This window comes from Protomyctophum bolini (genome assembly GCF_963924005.1).
Source record: "Protomyctophum bolini genome assembly, chromosome: 22".
NCBI lineage: Eukaryota > Metazoa > Chordata > Actinopteri > Myctophiformes > Myctophidae > Protomyctophum > Protomyctophum bolini.
The window spans coordinates 1,710,727-1,717,703 of NC_137883.1; positions in this window are offsets into that span (position 1 = coordinate 1,710,727).

The window sequence follows — 6,977 nt, forward strand, 5'->3', positions numbered from 1 at the left end:
CCTACATATTTTATCTGAGATTTGGGAACCATTTATTGATTAAGCATGAAGACTAAAGCCTGCTGAATAAATATACGCAAGCGTATGCCTTCTACGCCATAGTGAGAGGTTTTTGCGGAGTTTCCGACCAACCAACGTCGCCGTCAAGTTCACGGAGATATCCATGAATTCCGAATGAATGCCTGTCCGCTCACGTTAAGCTCACGTTACGTAACGTTATGAGCGTAAACGCCTTTGTGAATGACGACGTATAACATTATACAATATACACACTATATGGTCCTCATTCACAACGGCGTTTATGCTAATATCGTGAGCAGAGCTTGAGTGGACAGGCATTTACGTGGATTCCCACATTTCGTGGGAATTCATGGCCATCTCCGTGAACTTGACGGTGACGTTGGTTGGATGGAAACTCTGCTGATATCCGCGTCAGCTCCAGGGTGGTGTAAAGGGCATACGGCCTGCGTATATTTATTCAGAAGGCTTTAGTCTTCATGCTCAATCAATAAAAAGTTCCCAAATCTCAGATAAAATATGTAGGCATGTGTCCCCAACATTGGTCAGCACATAAAAAACGATAGCGTATATAAAAGCCAAGTATCACTTATATATCTGTCATGCATATGCAGTATGCCTACTGTATATGCATGCATTCTAGAGGCATTGGTCAATGAAGTTAGCCTAGAGTCCCATACAGAAACTGCAAGCCCGAGCCTTTTTATTTATTTATTAGGATATATATGCGGCTCACGATCTCAGCAGCCTTCTAGCCTACTCGCAGTGCAACGCGTTGTGAGCTTGTGGATCGGCTGCATGTTAAGAAACAAACTCACAATTAGGCTATAATAAGAACATGCACTTATATCTGCATTGTACAAATATCACGTTGTTTAGTGTATAGTAATGCCTGCAGTAGGCCTTTTTTTATAATAATGTATATTGGTCACATGCGGACGCCCCAGTGGCACACAGAATATATCCAACTCTTACCTTGATCAGGCTTGATGTTGGATCGGATGAAATATAGTGCAAAAACGGATTAATCCCAAAAGAAAAAAAAAGAAAAGTAAAAAATAACCAAAACCGCATGGTCCGGTGGATTAAATATGTCCTGTGTTTCCAAATCTGACAGTGCAGGGCAGGGAATCAATCACCCCAGTAATCAATAAATCAAATAGGCCAAAGGAAAATGATCATATTTTATAACCCTGCAGTGCATGGCAATTCATCAGTAAGGGCTTTTATCATTGGCGAGTTTTAATATAGTATTTGGTCGTGTGGTGAACTGTACAAATTAACTTCTTTCTCATTATGTGAAACAGTGAAAGTAACTGTAACATCAGTTAACTTATTAACATAATTTATGAACTTATTTAACAAGGATTGAAGCAATGCGTGCCAAGTTGGCAAGTTTTGTTTATAATTATATAGCCCTACATATAACTCGCGCTGTTTGCTTGAAGATCTGTCCGTGCAGAGACCTGCCTGTCAAAATTAACTGCTCTACAAGCTCATCGCGGTTCACTGTTGTATAACTTGATCTGTGCAGGCTATGATGACGTATTTTGATATTTCCTGTTGCCTTATATGGTGTGGAATGGGCGTGGATATTCCATCAAACCAGGCGACACAAGGCGAATCGCTTGGTAAAAATGCGGAACGGGTACATCCGGCGATCCACACAAAGTGATTACACCAGTTTCCCTGAATAACACGGTTGTGAATGAGGACCTATAACACTATACAATATAGTACACCCTGGTCATCATTCACAACGAAAATGTACGCACAGGTGTAAAGGAGATGCGTAATGATATCGTATTTATCCGTCCTCTCAAGCTACGATTAGGTCCCGTGTTATTCAGGGAAGCTGGTGTAATTGTGACCAAGGCTGAATCAGCCACACAGTATTTTGGCAATAGAATATTCTTTATCGTTATTACTTTATAAGACATACAACCATTAATTATTTGAGGTGCACTATTTAAAGTGTGAAAGGTATCAATGTTGTACAACCTACCCTATTGAGTGAATAAACCTGGGACTATGCCACCGTTTTATTAATTGAAGAGCAACAGAAACTCTTTTGTCATTCTTATTCTTAGCTTTAGTTTGTTCAAGGACACACTAGGTTCACGTTTTATCAGGTAAGAGAGCAAAAACCATAAATAGGCGGAGAGAGACTGACACTGAATCATGGATGAAAAATATAGCAGAGGTAAAATAGATATCCGATTTTTTTTTTTTAAATCAGAGCTGCATTGATTCATCCGTCTTTTAGATTGATATCATCTCACTGTCATCTGTCTGAATGCAGAATGGATGTGTTCTGATCATGGACACCTATAGGCCTATATATATATATATCAGATGTAAGTGCAGGTTCATTTCATATGACGTCGTCATATTAAAATGATTCGTGGGACATTTGGCACCAAACTTGATTGATCTCATGATGAGATCAATGTAGTAGCCTACAGCCTACACAGTTGCTCTTGCCCATATTGTAATGAATTAAGGTGATCTGGCTTAAAACTATGACTGGCCGAATTGCACTGATGCCATAATGTGGACTTCTATTTTTTTAGAGGGCTAATTAGCCCTAGTGATTGCTGTCTGTCTGTCAGACCGGCATGTCTGTGAACCCAGGGCTCGAAATTAACTTTTCTTGGTAGCACCAGTGCTCCCAAATTAAAAAGTTAGTAGCACTAGCAAAACATTTGGAGCACCTACCCAAAATGTAAGGAGCACAGACAATATATATCACGCAATACATTGTATTAATAAAACAGTATAACTCAGTAGACCAATTTACACTTGTAAACATCTCCATTTCAGTGCATTAGTCACGTGCATACCTAACCGTGGCATTTCTGAGCACTGAGCACTGCAGAGTTCATCACATGCCGGGTTAAGGTTTAACAATAAAATATGAAACTTATTTATTCAGACCATGGAGAAAGCCTCGTTTTTCTTTTTTAACACATTGCACTTAAAATTAACTTTGTATGCCAATTTATTCAGTCCACCATAAACATTTTCCCTTCCCTTTTTTGCTACAGCTTGTCCCCACAGGTCTCAATATTTGCTATTGAGAATGAAAGAGATTAGATCAAATGTCCACCAAATATGACGTATGATGATATATAATGACGAGCACCTCAGTTCACATGGGTGTGATTTTTAACTCATGCATTGTCCTGGGGCCAGGATTAATAATTTGGTCTCCTGACTCTCAGTCCCTCCCTCTCCCATCCATCTCTTCACGGGCAGCTGTGTTCTGCACTAGCTGTAAACGCCTGAGTGATGCCTGGTCGATGCCAATATACAAAGAGTTGCAATAATCTATTCTTGATGAAATCAAAGCATGGATAACCATCTCCAGCTGTTTTTAGGGGAGGTAGGATTTGACCGTGGCGATGATTGGAATTTGGAAGAAGAGTTTTAACGACGGAGCTGATTTGTTTTTTAAGTTTAAAATCTTTATCGAAAATTAAACCAAGAGGGGGGACAGTGGCACAGTCGGTAGTGTTGTCGCCTCACAGCTAGAAGATGCTGGGTTCGATTCCCGCTGTGGGCGCTGGGGGCATGTTCTCTCCTCTGCGTCATCAATGCCCATACCCGAGGTGGGGTTAGCGAAAGGGCCCTTCTGTGTGGAGTTTGTATGTTCTCCCCGTTTCCCCTAGGGTATAGTACCCTCACATGTTCTCCCCGTGTCCCCTAGGGTAGGTACCCTCACATGTTCTCCCCGTGTCCCCTAGGGTATAGTACCCTCACATGTTCTCCAAGTGACCCCTAGGGTAGGTAGCCTCACAAAAACATGCAGTAATCCTGGTCAGAATGTGTGAAAGAGATAACTGTTAAAATTGCTCAATTCAACAGACCCATTCAGGATTCTAAAAACGCCATCTCAATCCTGACCTAAGTTTTAAGTGTTTTAAGTGTGTTTGTCTTTATCTCCTTGGGCAAATCATTCCATTGCACCGTTTGTACTACATGGAATACAAGCTACTGTTATGCTAATTACTGTCTGTTATTTACTTAGTATTATTTCTAGTAGTATTATTCACTGTCTCTATTGTTTATGTATTGTTTTTTCTGTCTGTATGATTCCAGAAGTGTCCACCACAGAGCAGAGTCTCCAACTCCCAGCCTTCTGTCTGTGAAGAGTGACTGGTCTAAACCAGGAAATCCTCCTGACTTCAGTAACGAACCTGGACCTCCTGATTCACAGTATGTCAACCCTCCTATAAATATATATAACACTATAACACTGTAACACTATACAATATACACTATAACACTATACAATATACACTATAACATATTTTTTACTGACGGTGAGATGGCGGGAAGCTGTGTTCTGCACTAGCTGTAAACGCCTGAGTGATGCCTGGTCGATGCCAATATACAGAGTTGCAATAATCTATTCATGATGAAATCAAAGCATGGATAACCATCTCCAGCTGTTTTTAGGGGAGGTAGGATTTGACCGTGGCGATGATTGGAATTTGGAAGAAGAGCGTTTTAACGACGGAGCTGATTTGTTTTTTAAGTTTAAAATCTTTATCAAAAATAAAACCAAGAGGGGGGACAGTGGCACAGTCGGTAGTGTTGTCGCCTCACAGCTAGAAGATCCTGGGTTCGATTCCCGCTGTGGGCGCTGGGGGCGTGTTCTCTCCTCTGCGTCATCAATGCCCATACCCGAGGCGGGGTTAGCGAAAGGGCCTTTCTGTGTGGAGTTTGTATGTTCTCCCCCTTTCCCCTAGGGTATAGTACCCTCACATGTTCTCCCCGTGTCCCCTAGGGTAGGTACCCTCACATGTTCTCCCCGTGTCCCCTAGGGTATAGTACCCTCACATGTTCTCCCCGTGTCCCCTAGGGTATAGGTACCCTCACATGTTCTCCCCGTGTCCCCTAGGGTAGGTACCCTCACATGTTCTCCCCGTGTCCCCTAGGGTAGGTACCCTCACATGTTCTCCCCGTGACCCCTAGGGTAGGTACCCTCACATGTTCTCCAAGTGACCCCTAGGGTAGGTAGCCTCACAAAAACATGCAGTAATCCTGGTCGGAATGTTTGAAAGAGATAACTGTTACAATTGCTCAATTCAACAGACCCATTCAGGATTCTAAAAACGCCATCTCAATCCTGACCTAAGTTTTAAGTGTTTTAAGTGTGTTGTCTTTATCTCCTTGGGCAAATCATTCCATTGCACCGTTTGTACTACATGGAATACAAGCTACTGTTATGCTAATTACTGTCTGTTATTTACTTAGTATTATTTCTAGTAGTATTATTCACTGTCTCTATTGTTTATGTATTGTTTTTTCTGTCTGTATGATTCCAGAAATGTCCACCACAGAGCAGAGTCTCCAACTCCCAGCCTTCTGTCTGTGAAGAGTGACTGGTCTAAACCAGGAAATCCTCCTGACTTCAGTAACGAACCTGGACCTCCTGATTCACAGTATGTCAACCCTCCGATAAATATATACAACACTATTTACACTGTAACACTATACAATATACACTATAACACTATACAATATACACTATAACATATTTTATACTGACGGTGAGATGGCGGGCAGCTGTGTTCTGCACTAGCTGTAAACGCCTGAGTGATGCCTGGTCGATGCCAATATACAAAGAGTTGCAATAATCTATTCTTGATGAAATCAAAGCATGGATAACCATCTCCAGCTGTTTTTAGGGGAGGTAGGATTTGACCGTGGCGATGATTGGAATTTGGAAGAAGAGTTTTAACGACGGAGCTGATTGTTTATTAAGTTTAAAATCTTTATCAAAAATAAAACCAAGAGGGGGGACAGTGGCACAGTCGGTAGTGTTGTCGCCTCACAGCTAGAAGATCCTGGGTTCGATTCCCGCTGTGGGCGCTGGGGGCGTGTTCTCTCCTCTGCGTCATCAATGCCCATACCCGAGGCGGGGTTGACGAAAGGGCCTTTCTGTGTGGAGTTTGTATGTTCTCCCCGTTTCCCCTAGGGTATAGTACCCTCACATGTTCTCACGTGTCCCCTAGGGTAGGTACCCTCACATGTTCTCCCCGTGTCCTCTAGGGTAGGTACCCTCACATGTTCTCCCCGTGTCCCCTAGGGTAGGTACCCTCGCATGTTCTCCCCGTGTCCTCTAGGGTAGGTACCCTCACATGTTCTCCCCGTGACCCCTAGGGTAGATAGCCTCACAAAAACATGCAGTAATCCTGGTCGGAATGTGTGAAAGAGATAACTGTTAAAATTGCTCAATTCAACAGACCCATTCAGGATTCTAAAAACGCCATCTCAATCCTGACCTAAGTTTTAAGTGTTTTAAGTGTGTTTGTCTTTATCTCCTTGGGCAAATCATTCCATTGCACCGTTTGTACTACATGGAATACAAGCTACTGTTATGCTAATTACTGTCTGTTATTTACTTAGTATTATTTCTAGTAGTATTATTCACTGTCTCTATTGTTTATGTATTGTTTTTTCTGTCTGTATGATTCCAGAAGTGTCCACCACAGAGCAGAGTCTCCAACTCCCAGCCTTCTGTCTGTGAAGAGTGACTGGTCTAAACCAGGAAATCCTCCTGACTTCAGTAACGAACCTGGACCTCCTGATTCACAGTATGTCAACCCTCCTATAAATATATATAACACTATAACACTGTAACACTATACAATATACACTATAACATATTTTTTACTGACGGTGAGATGGCGGGAAGCTGTGTTCTGCACTAGCTGTAAACGCCTGAGTGATGCCTGGTCGATGCCAATATACAGAGTTGCAATAATCTATTCATGATGAAATCAAAGCATGGATAACCATCTCCAGCTGTTTTTAGGGGAGGTAGGATTTGACCGTGGCGATGATTGGAATTTGGAAGAAGAGCGTTTTAACGACGGAGCTGATTTGTTTTTTAAGTTTAAAATCTTTATCAAAAATAAAACCAAGAGGGGGGACAGTGGCACAGTCGG